Here is a 19,841-nt window from a genome sequence, read left to right as displayed (position 1 = left end):
CCCTGCACTTATTTGACTCAAAAAAAAATTATAAAATTTTTATTAGCTTCCAAGGAATTAGTTTTTCTAGTTTTTGCCCGGCAATAAAAGTTGATTTGTTCTCTATCTGCCTGATTGAGTAGTTGGGTGCTGGCTATTACTTAAACCTAATGACTTTTTAAAAGACATTAGGGTTGTCTCCTGTGAGCAAACACACTGGGTTTGTGGAACTGCACACTGATTACTCTGTTATAAATGTGGTCACACCTCTGCTATTAAATTTTACCTGCATAAACAATTCCAATATGTAGAAATGCTGCTATACAGTTATTTATACCCACTTTATTAAGGTTATTTTTTCAGCAGTTGTGGCGCTTTCAAATCTGCCGTGGCTTATTTAGTGCCAAGTGACAGAAAATCCCGAGTGCCACAGGGAAGCATCACTTTCAGCCCTGTCTCTCTGGCCACCTGGATTTATCTCCTGCTGGGTGATGACAGAGAGCAGACAGACAGGAGATAGCAGTCTGTCCTCCCAGATATCTTCCACAGCTGCTCCCAGGGCAGGTTCTGCTGCCCAGCCCATGCTCCTGGCCGGGGGCAAGGCAGCCTCCCTGCTGCTGGAGTCTGTCTGTTCCCTGCTCTGCAGTGAAATCCTGATGCCAAGTGCACCTCAGGACTCCGTGGGGCTGTGTCTGTGCTCCTGGCACAGCCCTGGCACGGGCAGCTCTGTCGCAGCAATTTCCAGCCCCTGATGGGGCTCCAAGAGAGCCAGGGAGGGACTTTTTGTGAGGGCTTGGAGTGACAGGACAAGGGGGAACAGCTTAAACTGAAAGGGAGTAGGTTTGGATCAGAAATTTGGGAGAAATTCTTCCCTGTGAGAGCGCTGAGGGCCTGGCACAGGTGCCCAGTGAAACTGGGGCTGTCCCTGGATCCCTGGCAGTGCCCAAGGCCAGGCTGTTGCTTAGCACTTGTTGCTGTGCTACAAAGAGCCAGGAGCTGCAGGGCACCAGCCTGGTCCTGCTGGGCTCTGGAGCACTGGCATTGCCACGGGAAAAACGCCTGCCCTGGGAGCAGACGAGCTGGTGTCAGCATGCAGAGGAGGCCAAAGCGAGAAGTGCACACAAAAATTCTGTTCTGGTGCCTCCCAAACCTGCAGGGGCAGAAGGGGAGGAGGGAGAGGAGCGAGCTGTGTCAGGGACGTGGATGTGACCTTGCTGCTGCTCCTCGTTGCCTTTGAGCTCCCCCATCAATCAGACACTAATCTCTGCTCATGCTTATTTCTGGCTCCATCTGACTGCAGGGCCGGGCGGGCCCCAGCGCTGAGCTCACCCCATGAGCATCACAGGGAGCCAGAGAGCAGTACTGGGAGAGAACGGCCCTGCTGGGGACCTGCAGCTCCACAGCAAATGTTACCCAGCCACCTGCTCCAACCAGCTGAACTGCTGTCCCTTGGTGCCCCTGGAGCAGGCTTCACACGCTCAGAGCTGGGCAGGGCTGGTACCAAGGGCTTTGTGCCCTGTGCTTTGGGTCCCCCAGGCACCCTGGGCATGGCTGGGCTGGGTCTGCAGCCCCTGGGCTGGATCTGCAGCCCCTGGGCTGGAACTGCAGCCCCTGGGCTGGATCTGCAGCCCCTGGGCTGGTTCTGCAGCCCCTGGGCTGGTTCTGCAGCCCCTCAGCTGGATCTGCAGCCCCTGGGCTGGAACTGCAGCCTCTAACCCCACATCTCTGGGGCTAGGGCAGGGGGATGAGCTGCTGGGGCCTGAGGATGCCCACGGGGTCGGGCTGTTTGTGCAGCTCAGCCACGTGGAGAGGCAGCTGTGCAGAATGGCCACGTTCTGCCCGAGTGCCTGAGGGAGGGCAGCAGAGGTGGAGGGAGCAGGAGAGTGTTGTATTGCTCCAAACAGTGTCTGTGCCTCGGGCTGGGCTGGGCTGTGCCTGGGAAGTGCTCGGGGGCTGCTGACCCTCCTGGGCAGCTCTGGCTCAGGTCACTGCTGGCCCTGCCCTCGCTCTTTGCTCTGAGCTGGACCTCTCAGAAGTTCTCCAGAGCCCATTTCCCACAGGAATTCCCCCCAGCCCGTGCTCTGGGGCTCTTTGGGGTTTTATCACAGAATCCCAGAAGGGTCTGTGTTGGAGGGGACCTTAAAGCTCGTCCCATCCTGCCCTGCCCCTGGGTAGGGACACCTCCTGCTGCCCCGGATGCTCAGAGTCCTCCAGATCAGCAATTTATGCCACAGCCTGTGGGGAAACCATAGGAAAACAAACTTTCATCTAAACACTAAAGCTTCACTTTTATGATCATTATGATTTTCAACTCCCTTACCTGTTCCTGCATTCATTTCCATCCAAAATAATGAGGGTCACATTTGCAGAGAGTGATTTAATTACAGGAACTTTTGCAAAGCAAGGAGTCTTTTTTTCTTTAATCCAGAGTGTTAGCAATTCCCCACATACTTATGTTCATTTTAAGAATCAATAAAGCACAAACATGTCTAATTACCCTAAAATATTTTGCAAAATCAGAAGTCAGATTAGATTTTGCTTAAGCATCAAATGGAAATTTTAATGTCCACCAGAATCGATATGTTACCCCTGGGTCCTAAGATTTTCACTTACATGCTTGATCATACATTATGATGAAGGTTTGTAATAACATTAAAACCTTCCTGAATGCATTTTCCGTTTAATTTACTTTTTTCCCCACTTTCTATTGCACAGAAGTCCAAATATCATTACTCAGAAAAATAATGCACAGCTGCTTTTCTTGTCCTGTTCAGCAGTGGAAGTGCTGGCTCTGCCTCTGCTGTCCCCAGGACAAGCAGGGGATAAGGGACACACTGTCAGCTCAGCACCTCAGCTGCTTTAAATAAATCCTGACTGAAATGCAGAATTGCAATTTTCCTCCTCTGTTTTAAAAAAGGGATAGGAGCAAGTAGCTGCAGAGCCTGGTCTGCCAAGCATGCAGCACAAGCTATTATTCCTCCCAATTAAAAACCATATTAACATTTGTAGAGCGCTGTCAGTGCCTGTAACAATCCCTGCTGGCTCTGCTTTACGTGTGGATGGGAACCTAACAGTCCCTTGCAGACAGATGGAGAAGGACTTTTCTGTCTCATCTGCTGTGTTCAGAGATGTGGGAGCATTCAAAGCTTTGAGCCCCTTCTCAGAAACCCAGGCTGGCAAAGCCTGTCCATGTCAGCAGTGGGACCTGTGGCATCAGCTGCAGCAGAGGAGGAGAGAAGGGATTTTCTTCCAAAACAGAAAATCTCTGCCAGGAGTGACCGTAAGTCACAGCACCACAGAACAGGTTGGGTGGGAAGGGAGCTCAAAGCCCACCCAGTGCCTGCCGTGGCAGGGGCACCTCCCACTGCCCAGGCTGGGCTGGGGAGGCTGACTCCCCTCTCCTGAGCTGCTTCTCCCCCTAAGTTTAGTGCAGCCCAGTCATCACCAGGGGAGCTGGAGCTGCCTATTCCAGCCTAGTGCACAGAGCCCTGAACCTCCAGGGCTCAAGCTGCACTGACAGGTGTTTCTTTCCTCACCCCAGCGTTACTGCCAGTCAAAATGGAAGCAGCCACGTCAAGAGAGCCTTTGCCTTGCTGTGCTTGGATTTTCCAAGCCCTGACAGCTTAAGAGATAACTCAGTGCTGGTCTGGTTTTCTGCAAAGTGCAAGTGACCCTCATTTTCACATCCCTCCTTCCCCTTAATTGCTTCATTCTCTTCCAGCCCCTCAGCCTGTTAAACCCAGTGGTTTTGCTCTGCACATCACAAGCTGATCCTGCTCTTGAAAAGAGTCAGTTGAATTCTTTTTGCTGCTTTCGTATTGCAGATTTATGCAAAATTTATAAACAAAAAAGTCCCAAGCAGAAATCTCATTTTTTAATTCTAAAAATATTCAGAACAAGACTTGTGGAACATCAGGAATAATGATTCAATGATTCAATCCAGATAGATTTCAACAGCAAGGAGAAAAAGAAAAGAACTTCTTGAGAATGGCAGATAGAGAAATGGCTACATTGCATATTAAAAAAGAGTGCGTTAAACTTCCTAACTTATTAGACTTCCTGCCACAGATCTATGAAATGGGATGCAAAGAGGCAGTGAGTCCAAACCAAAGCCCTCCTCTCAAATGAAGCCACCAGGGGTGTGCCCCTGGCTGTCCCCATGTCCCCACGGGCTGGTGGCAGGGCTGGGGGAGCAGGGGGAGGTGAGCCAGCAGCTCACCTGGGAGCACACAGGTGAGCCCAGGAGAGGCAGTTTCGTGGAGGAGACACGGGCTCAGGTTTCACCTCTTTGTCCCAGGCTGTGTGTCAGCCAAGGACACCTGGGGAAGTGCCCAGGGCCAGGCTGGGCAGGGCTGGGAGCACCCTGGGCTGCGGGAGGTGTCCCTGCCATGGCAGGCGTGGCACTGGGTGGGCTTTGAGCTCCCCTCAGACCAAACCACTCTGGGGTTCTCTGATCTTCACCAGGACCCTGAGCAGAGCCATCAGCACTTCCCGCTTGGATCCCACTGCTTTGGGGGTTGCAGGATTTTTTCCTTTATGGCAAATTCATACTTGGGGCAGTACTTCACACCTCTGGAGATTCAGCCAGGTCCCCAGTGGAGTTTTCAGAGGTCCCAGGCCGCACTGATTCCATGCCCATCTCCACCTTTCAGGGCTTTAGCACATTTTGGAATCTGGCCGGAGGATCTCTGCTGCAGCTTATCTTGGCAGAGCTTCCACTTGAGATGTGGGGCCAAATCCTCAGCTAAGATAAATCACTGACACGAGTGGCACTATGCTGATTTGCACCAGTCACAGAGTTTAAATTAAAATTTAATTGAAAACTTAAGCTGTCATTAATTTTCAATGAATGGCTTTTGCAAGAATGCAGCCAGATCTCCACCAGTTCAGTCTGCTGCCTGGCTGTCTCCAACAAAGGAACAAAGAAATGCTGATTACCACAGCCATGCCCGGTGCATTTTGATCCTCTGCCTTTACCTCTCCCTTCAGCACTGCCTGCCAGCTCAGCTCGTGTGATCCTTTGTATCAGGAGATCAGTTATTTCCATGCAAATCTCCTTCGTTATCGTCACCCTCTCCTACAGAGTAATTGACTTTCTGGGCCTGGGCTGTATCGTGGCTTCCCCAGCTGGGGCTTCCATTATGCTCCATCTTCCATTAAGTGTTGCCCTAGAAATGCAAGCAAAAAGCAGGAATTTACAAGATAAGGTGTGTGCACGTGTGTGTGCTCATCTGCAGGGCCACACACACAAATAGTGATGGATACAGTGGGATATTGGTTTAAACATGATAATAAATTAATTTTGACTGAAGCATAAAGATTATAGAATAACCTGAGCTGAGAGAGACCCACAAGGATGATCCAGTCCAGCTCCTGACCCTGCACAGGACACCTGAAAAACCCTCTCTGTGCCTGGGAGCGCTGTCCAAGCCCTGCAGGAGCCCTGGGAGCGCTGTCCAAGCCTTACAGGATCCCTGGGAGCTCTGTCCAAGCCTTGCAGGATCCCTGGGAGCGCTGTCCAAGCCCTGAAGGAGCTCTGGGAGCTCTGTCCAAGCCCTGAAGGAGCCCTGGGAGCGCTGTCCAAGCCCTGCAGGAGCCCTGGGAGCGCTGTCCAAGCCCTGAAGGAGCTCTGGGAGCGCTGTCCAAGCCCTGAAGGAGCTCTGGGAGCTCTGTCCAAGCCCTGCAGGAGCCCTGGGAGCGCTGTCCAAGCCTTACAGGAGCTCTGGGAGTGCTGTCCAAGCCCTGAAGGAGCCCTGGGAGCGCTGTCCAAGCCCTGCAGGAGCTCTGGGAGCGCTGTCCAAGCCCTGCAGGAGCCCTGGGAGCGCTGTCCAAGCCCTGCAGGAGCCCTGGGAGCGCTGTCCAAGCCCTGCAGGAGCTCTGGGAGCTCTGTCCAAGCCCTGCAGGATCCCTGGGAGCGCTGTCCAAGCCCTGCAGGATCCCTGGGAGCTCTGTCCAAGCCTTACAGGATCCCTGGGAGCGCTGTCCAAGCCCTGCAGGAGCTCTGGGAGCGCTGTCCAAGCCCTGCAGGAGCCCTGGGAGCGCTGTCCAAGCCCTGAAGGAGCTCTGGGAGCGCTGTCCAAGCCCTGAAGGAGCTCTGGGAGCGCTGTCCAAGCCTTACAGGAGCTCTGGGAGCGCTGTCCAAGCCTTACAGGAGCCCTGGGAGCGCTGTCCAAGCCTTACAGGATCCCTGGGAGCGCTGTCCAAGCCTTACAGGAGCCCTGGGAGCGCTGTCCAAGCCCTGCAGGAGCCCTGGGAGCCTTGGGCTGTGCCCTTCCCTGGGGAGCCTGCTCCTCCTGCAGCACAGCAGGGAGGGAGGATGACTGATGGAACCAGTGATCTAATTTCCCGATCGGTTAATCCCAAATTAAAACCCTTGTGGTGAGATTCAGCTCTGTGGTAGTGTGGAGCCACAGTCTGAAGCAGAGCCCAGCTCCTAATGAAGTGAGTGCCATTAGCAGGGTGCCCTCGTTAGGCAGCACCTCTGCTCCTGCAAATGAAGAGAAATCCTTTGGACAGAGGTAATGGGGCATGGAGAGGCACAGCCACGGCACCAGAGTCGGGTCACTTCAGAGAGGTGTGGCTCCGTGCAGCAGCAGGGCACAGGGATTGTGCTGATAAGGCTTTGAAATAACACAGACACAGAGTTGTGCTGGCATTTTCATGGAGGAGAAGTATTTTTTGCCCTGTAAGTCTGTGCAGGAATAACTTCATGTTAGTATAAGCTTTGGGGAAAGATGTTGAGAGGCAGAGGTCAGGGGACAGGGCTCAGAGACAGGAACTGTGGGGATAATTGGAGAAGGAGGGGAAGCTGGCAGCTGCCTTTGATGGGATGCTGAGGCAGAGGAGGGGTTCCCATCGATGCTGCTGAGTGGAGACAGAGGGATGGACGGAGGGGAGGAAGCAGCCAGGAAGTCTCCAGCCCACAAAGAGGAGGGCCCTGAGATTCGAGGGATATATGGAGATGAGGCTCCCCTATTTCATGTGCCAAATCACTGAATTAGTCATAATTCAGAATCCACTGGCTTGCCTGGAATTGCTTCCCAACAGCTGCACTCACAAACAGCAGGTTTGGTCTCTGTCAGGCAGTTCTGTCAGATGTTATCTTGGCCCAGGGAGGCAGATTTTGAAGCTGCTCTGGAGCAGGGCAGTGGTGGGAGCCAGGGCCGAGGGGCTCTGGTGGCCCAGAGGCTCGGTGTCCTCCAGCAGCCCAGCCTGAAGCTGCTCCAGGGCAGTTTTCCATTGCACTGTGCATGGCAATGGACCCTCAGTGCCAGCACTCACCCCCGAGGGCTCTGACACGGGGGCTTTGCCCCTGGGTTTGTTTTCAGTTCCATCCCAGACTCTTTAAATCCATCCGGTGAACAAACTGCCAGGTGCAGGGCAGTATTAATTCTGCAGCTTCCTGTGAACTTCAGCTCCCTGTCTGTGCCTTGTGCTGGGAAATGCCAGAGGGAGGGGAGCCTTCCACAAACCCAGCTTGTCTCAAAGCACGGCTCTGCTCCCCTTGCAGGACAGCAAATGGCAACAAGGTGAGGGCAGGGGAAAGGGCAAACCTCTTGTGCAGAGCTGGGTGCTGCTGCGTTGATTTCCAGCTGGAATGGTTTGTCTAACTGTATTGTGAGCTAAACCTTGCCCTTCCTCCCACAGACGTCTCCATCTCTTTGTTTTCATTCCTTCATCACTGTTCCCACATTCCTCTGTCCTCATTTCCTCCCCAGCTCATCCCCGGGCAAGCACTCCTGTCTCCACTGTACAGCAGAATTGTTTGAGCTGTTCTACTCTCCAGCACATCACAGAGAGTTCCTAGAGGCTTGTGTGTGGGTTTGATTGTTTCTAGTGCAGAGAAACCATCCCCACCCAGTGGATGGCTGTCAGGATTCAGGGCCAGGGGCTGGAGCCTTTCAGAGCAGTTTTATTGCAAACAAGGTCTGTAGTAGGTTCAGACTCTCTCTGGCTGCCTCTGTACCTGTGGAAATTGTGGAAATACTGAAAATGAGCCCAGCCTGTAGAGTTCCTTGTTCCCTCAGTGATGTTGGATGGGCTGAGCCACCAGGGCTGTGTCACCCTGCTTCACAGCAGCCCACACTGATCAGACACGACCACAGCCCCAGACAGTGCTGTGTCACAACTGCTTTAAAACACATTCCCTTGTGCTCATTTCCATGTGCTGACAAGGTCAGGCCCTTGGACTGACAGCAGCAGTTGGAAGGCAGAGGTGATGTGGCTGAGCAGCTCCTTCCAGGCCTGCCCTGCTCCCCCTCTGCAGCACTCAGTGCCTCCAAACCCTCCGTGCCCCTGCACTCAGGCTTCCTTCCCCTCCTGAACCCACGGAGTTTCAGCTGCGTTTCCAGGGGCTGGACTGTCACCTCTGACAAACAGCTCAGGCAGACAGCACCTCTGTCTCAGCTCAGACAGTTGGCAGATCTGAATGTTGGGCGAGGGATTCGAGGGAAGCACTTGTGCTCATGCACCAGGCTGCTGGAGCAGCGTGCAGGGGGATCCAAGCCCTGGCTGCTGCTCTCAGGTGCTCTGCCCTTTCCCCAGGCCCAGTGGATCTCAGGCTGCAGGTAGTGCTGTACTTCTCACAGCCCCAGCACAGCCTGGTTATCCCTGCAGCTTGTTGGGAGCAGCAGTGGTGGGGATGGATTGTGCTGTGATGCCAAGGGCATTGATTTCCAGCTTGAAATCAGTGTTAACTTTGAAAACACTTTCCTAATTTGGCAATTTTGGGCAGAAATGGATTGAACAGTTGGGAGAAACACAGAAAAACAGCAAATAAAATAGGCAGGGATTCAGGTGCACCATTTATCCTCCCCTCCTGCTGCAAGAGGTGGTTGGTGCTCTCAGGGAAGCCCTTGCAGGCACATCCAGCTGGTCCCTGGAAGCCTGCACTGGCAGAGGTCCCCACACCACTCTCTGTGGCCATAAGGACCCCGAGGGTGCCCTGGGTGAGAGCACCCCTCACCCAGGGCTCAGGGTGCTGCTGCCAGTGCTCATCAACAGGGGATCATTGCTCTCCTGAGTCACCAAACTCCTGCACAAACAATATGATTTTATTCCAATTGCTTTAGAGCCATTTGAGATTATCAATTTTCTTGCCTGTCTGCAAAGTTGTCCTGGTTTGAGGAAATTCCCCGGCTGGCCCCAGTTTCCTAGGTGGCAGAGGACGGGCAAGGGGTGATGACAATGATCAGTGCTTGGCCAAAAACCCTTCCAAAGGGAAAGGAAAAAAGGATGAAAGCAGGGGAGGATGGAAGTTGAAGAAGAAGCTGTTGTTCTCTGTATATTTGTGAGAGGAAAAGAGAACTGATTTTTCCAGCAGGTAGGGATAGGAGAAAAAAAAATTCAAATTGATCAAGAAATTAAATATTCATAGGACATTATTCATCAAGATTCATCTTGCCAAGTGGGTGAAATGAGGCAAGGGAAGAAATTAGCTTGCTTGAGAGTGTCAAAGTGATTATGTGATTAAATTGCAATTTATAATTTCTCCTTCAAAAGTGTTACTCCTTGATTTGTATTTCTGCCCCCTCTCTGTTTTCCCAAGTCTCCCTTTATGTGTCTGTGACCAGTGAACAGCCAGGGCTGGTCTGAAAGCAAAGCCTCAGGCACCTTCTGCCCACCCCTGCACCCAGCACATCCCCTGCCAGCATTTCCCACTCTTTATTTTCCTGGAGGCTGCTCGCACTTCTCACGGCCATCCCCACAGATCCACAGCTTTATTTACTCATTCCTCTCTGCTCCTCTCTCCTCTCAGCCTGCTGTGCTGTATAATCCATCCTCCCACTGGACCTGTGAGCAGATTTGGTGCAGAAAACCCTGTTCTGGTGCTTGTTTCTGTAATCCCCCAGTGCTGGGGAGGCTGCAGCTTCCACTCACACATCCCAGGTGTGCTCAGCACAGGCAGCAGAAGCAGGAAACAAACTCATTCTAATATTCCACTCTCATTTCAGAGCTCTCACTGTTGTTGCAGTACCTACCCCAGAAAGGGGAGCTGTTTCCTTCTGCTGCCCAGCAAGGATTTACTGGCATATGCTGGCTGTTTGAAAGGAACAGCCACTGTTAATTCCTGGCTTGTTTATGAGCAGCACAAGGCTTGCACAGGTTAATTAGTTGAAGTAGGCTTTTCTTCAAGTGAATGAGCAGGCGCAGGGTTTATGGCTCTGTCACCCAGTTTATTTGTTCACTTTCTGTTTTATTTGGAAATACACTTACACAACGATAAATAAAATCAGCCATGATGAGGATTGTGTCTGCAGCAAACATTTCAGCCCTGCCAGGTAGTAATCCACAGCACTCTTGGAGCTCTCAGCCTGCAGGAGCTGGGCTTGTCTCCAGAGTGGTGCCAGAGAGGTCTGGGGGACAGGGACAGTGCCCAGCTGCAGCCAAGAGGGGTGGGGGACAGGAAAATGACAGTGCTGGGTGGGGGGCAGGAAAAGGGCTGGGGAGATGACAGTGCTGGGTGGGCTGCAGCATCACAGAAGAGGGCTGGGAGGGATGTCTGGACATCCAATGCCCTGCCCAGGCAGGGTCACCTGGAGCAGGAACACATCCAGGTGGTTTGGGATGTCCCCAGAGAGGGACACTCCAGGCTTCCCTGGGCAGCTGCTCCAGGGCTCTGCCACCCTCCTGGACAGAAGTTCTCCCAGGGTGGGGTGGGGGCAGTGAGCAGAGGGCCAGAGAGGACGGGCAGGGTCTGAAAGCCAACAAGGAGATCTCATAAAGCACAGGTTTGGGCTGACAGAACATTGGGATGGCACTGAACTCAAAAAACCTCAGCCTGATTAAACTGCTCTAAATCCGTTTACTTGGTTGTTTCTGCTTCACTTGCAAGACATCATTATAATCACTTGGCATTGGCAAGCCATTACTCAGGTTCTGGGCCGGGTAGCAGAGGACATGATTGTGTCTCAAAGCTGATGAGCCCCATTGTTTAGTGGGGGATAAGGACTGGGCTATGAGCTGCCCAGATCCTGTGCTTGTCTGGCTGTCAGGGCTGTGTTTGCAGCTTGGCACTGAGCTGTGGGCACACCGAGTGGTTTTGTGTAACTTCTCACACAGCACAGCTCAGCCCCTGCACCCCCTCCCCTGACCAAAACCAGCCACAGGGGGAAAGTGAACTTGGACTGCTTTGAATCTCCCTCCCTGGAAGGTGCTGCTGGGAAGCACAGCCCGGGGTGTCCCTGAGCTGATGGCAGAGGCAGCTTGGGAGCTATGGCACAGTGCAGCCACAGGAGCCACCTTTGATGGGGAGTGGATGAATGTTTGTGTATGGGAGCCCTTTGCTGCCCAGGTAGGAACAGGGGCACTGGGGGTGTGAGGGGTCCCTGCCCAGAGGGCCCCTCAGTGGAGGTGGGAGCCCGGGGGGTACATCTGGAGCAGCCCCAGTACGTTGTTCTTCACTGAATCCAGTGTTTGATGGTGCTGAGGAGAACAGCCTCTGTTTGATGCTCAAGGGATGCAGACAGGATCCTCACCTGCTCCCCAGAGTCATGCTCAGAAATGCTACTTGCACAAAACAGTAGAAATGAGGCAGTAGGAAATTAAATATGCTTATTAGAGCTAAAAATAGCAGCTCTGTTCTTTGGTGATGCATGAAAAAAAGCCCCTTGTACCAGAAAAATACTTTGGGCCTCTGCCAGGCGACAGATGCGAGGAACCTCTGGCAGCCTCGCTGCTGCTGCTGCCTCCAAACCTGGGCTCCCATTTTTAGCAGCAGATCAATGCAGGTTTCCTGCCCACCGAGGAGAAGGCAGGCTGGGCTGTCCAGCCAGCAGGCAGGTGTGAGGAAGGCTGTGTTAAACATTAATTCCTGTCACACAAAGAGTCCTTTGTCTCCATCACTCAGGCGCCGCGGATGGAGGATGCCCGGGGTCGGGAGGGTGGCAGTGACAAGGGAGGGTCCCTCACTGGCCTGGCACTGCCAGCCTGGGAGAATTCCCTCTCCTTGAGCAAGCCATGAGCCAGAGGCTTCCTCGACTCGTGCTGATGAGAGGCCCGTGGATCCATCTGTGTGCAGAGGTGAATTCCTGAGCAGGATGTTGGATATAAATCTGCTGTCTGAGAGCTCATTGTGCAAACTGATATTAATTAACACTGGCAATGCCCTCATCCTTGCACTGCCAACACTGCCATCCTGGTACTTGGTGTGGGGAAACTGAGGCAGGCAGGGATGACGTCTCTCTTCCATGCCCTCCAAAGAGCCACAGAGCCCATGACGCCCCAGTTCCCACTGCAATAATCAGTGTGCATTGCTCCTCGAGACCGGGCTTATTCAGGCTGGCTGCAGAGCTGCTCCTTTCCAGCAGCTGCGAGCCCCTCCCTGCCCGAGCGCCAGGAGCTGCGGCGGCGGCTGCAGCCCTGCTCCGGGCAGAAGGTGCAATGCTGCACCCCTGTGGGAGCCTTGGACATCAAACCACTCTGCCGGGACACGCTGCAGCTTTCTGGGACCTGCACCAGCCCCATTCCGGTGCCCCAGGCACTGGAAGAGGGGGAGAAAAGGGAGTCCGGGATACGCAACTTCTTTCTCAAAGCCCTGGAAGTGATGCCATTCCCTGAGGGATGGAGACAGCCGAGTTTCTCCAGCTTGCAGGGATCCTGGAATTGTATTTTGGAGATAACAAGCTGTTAACATTGTCACTCCTTGCAGGCAGGTTAATCTTCTAAACTTGAAATACGTTTCATCTGGAAGTAGGTATATTTGATCGTACAAGGGGTGGAAAAATTAAACAGGAGCCCCATGAAAATAGGAAATTATGTAAATCACCTCATACACGAGGCTGATGAAGTTTATGGTTGCTGTTTCAACTCCCATTGCCTGAATGCAAATTCTAAAGTAATCTGCTAAATGTGAGCAAGCCTGACGTGCCTGACAGCATCAGACCAGTTCCCCTCTGTGCCACGGGGCCGAAGTGCCTCTCCCCACTGGGCACTTGGGTCCTTGCAGGAGCTTTTGAGGATATTGAACACCCCCACATCCCCAAGAGCCTTTCCTCTTGCTGAGCACATCGAATTTTGGAGAGCCAAGGTCAAGCCTGGGAAACACCTTTGCTCATGCTGTGGTGTGGGGCTGCTGGGGCTGGTGCACAGCTCCATCCTGGGCCAGCTGGGCTGGGGAACAGAGGGTCTGGGCCACCCCTGTGCCCCCAGCCTGCCCACCCCAGCCTGGTTACGCTGAGACAGCACTTCACCAGAGGAAACGTGATTGGTAAGTGTGGTGGGAGCATCATGACTGTGAGCAGCACTGAGCAGAAATGGTTTATGAGCTGCCCCCAGGACTCTGCACCACGGATTAATCCGGTATGAAATCACAGTGATCTCAGAGCCACCTTCCAGAAGCTATTTGTAAGTGAAGTTCTAATGCAGACAGGGCTCCTATTATTCCTCCTGACTTGCTTATTGCCCATGGCCTTTAAAGTGTTGCTTTCACATCTTCTTCCTTCTTATCTTCCATTCCCCCTCTGCCAGCTCAGAAACAATCCGAGCAGGACCCCTGCTCTGGGGGACTCCTGCTCCTCTCAGTGCTGTGTTTGGTATCTGTCATGTTCCCTGGGAAAACAGGACTCGCTCTGAGACTTCTGGGGCAGCAGATTTTCCAGGGGAAGGGACAGGAGGATCTTGGTGTATTAAATGGCCCAGAAATGCCCCATGGGTGTGTTTTCTTTACTCTGCAGCAGGTCTGCAGCACCTGTGCCTCCTGTGCCCAGTTCTGAGGAATTCCCATCATGACAGAACTTCAGAGAAAACCACCTCGAGGCACACTCATCCTTGGTTTAAGTGGGCACGGCTGGATTAACCCAGAATTTCCGGCCACATTAGGATTTTCCTGGTTTGCGGGAGGGAGGGTGGGTCCAGCAGGTGCTGAGGGAGTGGAGGCTGCAGAGCCCTGTGGCTGTTTCCTCTCTGGCCCGTTGGTCCCCATTAGGAAAGCCCTGGGTGCCACTGTGCCTGCTGAGAGAAACCCTCCTTGGCACCTTACCAAACAGCAGGGCTGGCACACAAACAACCAGCCCGGGCCAAGGAACGGGGAGTCGGGGGGAGATGCTGGAGGACTCTGTCATTGCTGGCAGACTCGGTGTGGAGAGAGGCTGGGGATGCAGCAAGGGCCAGATCTCTGCGGGCAGAGGACAGGGCGTGGAGGTGCAAGCTGGATAATGATGGGGATAATGTGGATAATGTGGATAATGTGGATAATGTGAGTGCAGAGTTTCCCTGTGCTCCTACAGCGAGCCAGGCACAGGGCAAGGAGCCCAGGGCCATTGCTGCAAGGTCTGCAGAGCTCTCCCTAAACACACTGAATTCCAGGAGCACTCAGTATTTCTCCTTTTTAGGTAGTCCCCATGGAGGGAAAAGCTGTTTTCTGCTGACTTCCTCTGTACCCGTGCATATGCAGTGTAACTTGTGATTTCTGCACCCTTGGTAAGCAGCTGCTCTGTGCCCTGACAGGACGTCACAGGGTGTTTGGGGTGAAGCACTTCCCCTGCACTCCTCAGACTCAGCTCTCTGCAGCCCCAATTCCACCACGGGCAGGACTGCAGCAGGTTCCTCTTCTGGAAACTCTTCTGCTCTGTGATTCCCCATTCAGTGCTCACGAGAGGCCCAGCTGGTGATTAAACACTTTGCTCAATACAATGGGTTTGACCAAAGCACCCCATCCTGACCCTCAGAGCTGCTCAGCGAGGCTGTGAGAGCCAGCCCTGCACAGGAATGTCACAGAGAGAGGGTTTCCTCCTGCTCTAAATGCAGGAAGAGATGCTTCACACACTAATGTGAAATAATAAATGAGTTTCCATGAGGGAGAACTAAAACAGCAAACCAGCTTGTGAAGAAAGACAACCTAGGAGTGATGGCAAGAACAGGTGCCATGCAGAAATAAATTGCTCAGAAATGAGGACTAATTTACACTGTGCAGCCATGAAGCTGTGTGAGCCCCACACAGCTCCTGGCATTCCCCCCTTTCCTCTTAGAGAGACAATCAGGCAAGATTAGTCAGCCAGCTCAGTGCTCAACCAGCTCAGGGAGAGCTTGCCCTTCCCATTTATTGTCCTGGTTTTCACACTTGTCTCCTCTCTGCTCCCATGACTGCAGAGGCACAGAAATCACTCAGGGTGCCAGGGCTTTGGCAAGCAGTTTTCCACCACAGAAAGCAATTCCCCAGCACACAGAGTGTGGGGTAATCCAAAGAAAGCACGACCCTGGGCTGTGCTCTTAGGTGATGGCAATCTCCCAGTATATTTCTGTTTTCCACTTCTTTCACACCTTGGTCTGGCCAGCTCAGTATCAAGTGCTGCAGAGAAAGGGCCCAGCATGGCCAGTGAGGTAGCAACAAACTCCTGCTCCTTATCAGAGCACTCAATCACTGTCGGGAGAGTCACCACCAACCCAGCAGCCCCCAGAGTGCTTTTTCCATGGAAATTGCTGAACAGCTTCAGGAGAGCAAAGCAACACTTCTCGCTGCCTGTAATTAGTATTTTAGGGATGGTGAGAAGCTGCCTGCCCAGGCAGGCCAGTGCCCAGGCTGTGGGACCCATGGAGGGCCCCCTGCTCCCAGCAGAGGGTCAGTATGACCATGTGAAAGGCCAGTGGGGGAATTAATGGGTGGGTAAATGGTCACAGGGAGAACAGGAAATCACCCAAAGAGATCAGCAGGCCTGGGATGGTTCCTGGGCTGGTCTGGGGCAGGCCTGGGTGAGGAATCATCTGCCAGCTCCATGTGGGACAGCAGATGCAGAGCAAAGCTGGGGCAAACGAGCCCTTCCTGGAGGCTTGGTGACCAGTTTGCTCAGCTCCACAAAGGCACAGGTGGGGCTGGACCAGGGGACCCCACCTGGTCATCTCCAACCTTCCCCATCCTGTGCTCCTGGGAATGCAGGCAGTCCTCAGGGGTCCTTTTATCTAAATGTGACACATCAATGTATATGACATGCGCCTATAAAGATAAAAAGACAAATTTAATTTCCTCTCAGCAGGCACTTCCATTTATCAAAATATCAACAAAATTTCTTCTAGTTTTTTCATTAAAAATATTATTTATTAGATTGAAGTTGCACCAAGGCAGTCATTTGAAAATAACAAAGAATCAGCTTCCCAAATGAGAAATCTCCCTCTTGTGTCATAAAAAACACTTTTCTGTATTACTTTTGGAGAAGTGATGGCTGTTAAATCTTACATAATGTAACACAAGCCTTCCTGAAGTGCTGAGAAAGCCAATTCAGACGGTGCTAGAGTGCCAAGGAATGGAAGGGAAACACTTAGCAATTGAAATCACAAATTGCCTGATTGAAAAAAGGGTTTTCCCAAGTCCTTGGAGCTGGAGCCGCTCCCTGGCTGCTCACAAACTCTCACTCCAGCACTCACAAAGTGATGGACAGGAGAGGGGGAGAGGAGCCCCAGCCTGGCTCCGAGGGCACAGAGTCACTGTCCTGCTGAGCAGGTGCCTGTCCCGAGGTGGGAGCAGAGCCTGGGAGCAGCTGCAGGAGCTCCTGGGGCAGCCTGCAGTGGCAGGAGCTCCTGGGGCAGCCTGCAGTGGCATGGGGCTGTCCCTCAGTGCCAGTCCTTCCAGGGGCTGGACAAGGCCAGGGAGCAGCTGCAGGAGCTCCTGGGGCAGCCTGCAGTGGCATGGGGCTCCTGGGGCAGCCTGCAGTGGCATGGGGCTCCTGGGGCAGCCTGCAGTGGCATGGGGCTCTTGGGGCAGCCTGCAGTGGCAGGAGCTCCTGGGGCAGCCTGCAGTGGCAGGAGCTCCTGGGGCAGCCTGCAGTGGCATGGGGCTCTTGGGGCAGCCTGCAGTGGCAGGAGCTCTTGGGGCAGCCTGCAGTGGCATGGGGCTGTCCCTCAGCCCCAGTCCCGGGCTGGGCAGGGACAGGGAGCAGCAGCCACGCTCTGCCAGAGCCAGAAACCACCAGGATCCAGGATCCAGGACTCCTGTGGCCCTGAGCAAACATCCTCTCATCCTCTCCTCTACCAGGGAAGGAACATTTTGGGGCTGAGGAGGGGCTCACACTCGTTTGGGTGCCTCCCAAGGAGGGCATTTACTCAAGGGATAATGCTGAAAGAATTCTACCCTTTTTCTGCACACTCATTTTAGAAGACTGAGGGTTTTTTTGCTTATATACCATATATTTTTATGAAATGCTTTATTCCCATTTCCCTTTGGTATAATGGGATTTTTCTCAGTAAGCAACAAAATAAAAAAGGAATTTAGAGCAACTTTCCAGCATTCACCAGTTTAAAAGCAAACAATATCCCAACACTTCAAAATGCAAGAGTGCATTTTGAAAAGCAAGGCAAGGCAGTAACTTCTGGTTTAAAAAGTCCTACAAGTTTTATGAAGCTATTTTACGTGGTTCCAGAGTTTCAGGAAGGAAGGGGAAAACGCTCAGTCAAACCCAGAATATATTTTTATAGCTTCAAATTTTCTAAAATGAGACTATAGATCTTGTGTTAATATGGGGAGCCTTCAGAAATACACACCCACATGCCAGCACAAACAACACACAGCTCCAGAGATGGATGTCATACAATATTTAAAAAGAAAAAATACATAATTCCCAGGGAGGCAGGGCTGGCTCTTTTCCCAGATGGATTCTCATTCCGACAGCATCAAGAACATGACAGATGTGCTTCTTCCTAATTGTTTGTGTTTGTGGTTTATCTCTCTTGCCTGTGATACTTCAGGAGAAATCTCTCTCTTACCCCCTCATTCCCTCTGGGAATTTTTGGTGGTTGATCCTCCCCAGCAGGACAGGAGCCTGCCCAACACTGCTGAGGGACCCATCCCGGTTCCTCCCTGGCTTCCCAAAGAGCAGAGACCTCCTGCTCTGACCTGCAGCACCTCCTGCTCTGATCTGCAGGACCTGCAGGACCTCCTGCTCTGATCTGCAGGACCTGCAGGACCTCCTGCTCCCACTCCACAGGACCTGCAGGACCTGCTGCTCTCACCCCACAGGACCTGCAGGACCTCCTGCTCTGATCTGCAGGACCTGCAGGACCTCCTGCTCTCACCCCACAGGACCTGCAGGACCTCCTGCTCTGATCCACAGGACCTGCAGGACCTGCTGCTCTCACCCCACAGGACCTGCAGCACCTACTGCTCTGATCCCACAGGACCTGCAGGACCTGCTGCTCTGATCCACAGGACCTGCAGGACCTCCTGCTCTGATCTGCAGGACCTGCAGGACCTGCTGCTCTGACCTGCAGGACCTGCAGCCCCCCTCACCCTTCCCTGGCACTCGGGTCCCAGCTCCATAACAGGCACAGGGTTCCAGAACCTCCTGCACACCCCTGGTGCTTGTCCTCATCTGTGAGCAGCTGCTGGAGCCATCTGGACCTGCCCTCCCCTTGGCACATCTCTGCTGTTTCCAGAGCAGAGACGTGCCAGGACCACCCTGCACAGCCTCCCAGGCACCTGATTGCTCTGCCTGTACCTGACACACCTGGCAATCACAGAGTCACAGAATGGCCTGGCTTGCAAGGGACCTCAAAGCTCATCTCTTTCCACCCCCTGCCATGGGTGGGACATTTTCCACCATCCCACGTTGCTTCAAGCCCTGTCCAACCTGGCCTTGGACACTTCCAGTGATGGGGCAGCCACATTTCTCTGGGCAGTCCGTGCCAGTACCTCTAGAGCACGTTAAAAAATGCAAAGTGTAAAGTGACCAAAGAGCCTAGAGAGAGATGCCTTCCAGACCTGGAAAGCCTCTCCTATCCTGTGCAGATGATTTATTGCCCCCTCAATGCGGACCAGTGGGCAACTGAATATCTTCTTTATCTTTTAATATATTTTTTCTGTATGGACTCAGCTATTAAACTTTTTTCCCCTCGCAATTGCACTAATTTTAAAGGCTGCAGTTTTTTATTTGCCACCCCTGAGACCACCTAGGAGGTTGAGGGCTCTCAATCCCTTCAGATGTTTGCTCTGGGTTCATCAAGTGTCCTCACCAAGTCTCAGAACAGAGAAGCTTTTGGTGCCAGATGTTCCCTGATGTAACTCATGCATCCATGACCTTTCCAGGCTCAATTCATCTCCAGTCCATCAGCCTCACGCAGAGCCCTTCCTGCACAAAGCTCTCCTTTCTCCTGTGTTTCCAGGAGCGGGACCGGGCAGCAGCAGGAATGTTCGCAGCAGGAATGACCAGCGAGCGGATGACCCTGCCGGCGGTGCGTGCCAGCCTGGAAGCACAAGGAAACACAGCCTGCAATTCCGACAGGTGAGCGGGGTGGGTGCGCGTTGCGGAACCGGGAAAAACAGCTCCAGCCCCAGCGCCGGCGCTGCCGAGCGGCACCGGGCTGGGGCTGAGCGGGAGCTGCGGACGCGCGGGGGCGCGGCAGCCCCGCCGAGGAACGGCACCGGGCACGGCAGCCCCGCCGAGGAACGGCACCGGGCACGGCAGCCCCGGCAAGGAACGGCACCGGGCAGGGCAGCCCCGGCAAGGATGGCACCGGGCACGGCAGCCCCGGCAAGGAACGGCACCGGGCAGGGCAGCCCCGGCAAGGAACGGCACCGGGCACGGCAGCCCCGCCGAGGAACGGCACCGGGCATGGCAGCCCCGGCAAGGAACGGCACCGGGCAGGGCAGCCCCGGCATGGAACGGTACCGGGCACGGCAGCCCCGGCAAGGAACGGCACCGGGCACGGCAGCCCCGCCGAGGAACGGCACCGGGCAGGGCAGCCCCGCCGAGGAACGGCACCGGGCACGGCAGCCCCGGCAAGGAACGGCACCGGGCAGGGCAGCCCCGGCATGGAACGGTACCGGGCACGGCAGCCCCGGCAAGGATGGCACCGGAGCGCGGGGCTGCGCCCGGGCTGCACGCCTGGACACGGCGGGGCTGGGCGGGGCTGGGCACACCTGGGCACGGCGGGGTTGG

Source organism: Haemorhous mexicanus, chromosome 25 (genome assembly GCF_027477595.1).
Source record: "Haemorhous mexicanus isolate bHaeMex1 chromosome 25, bHaeMex1.pri, whole genome shotgun sequence".
NCBI lineage: Eukaryota > Metazoa > Chordata > Aves > Passeriformes > Fringillidae > Haemorhous > Haemorhous mexicanus.
The sequence above is the reverse complement of the archived record's forward strand: the minus strand, read 5'-3'. Positions refer to the sequence as shown.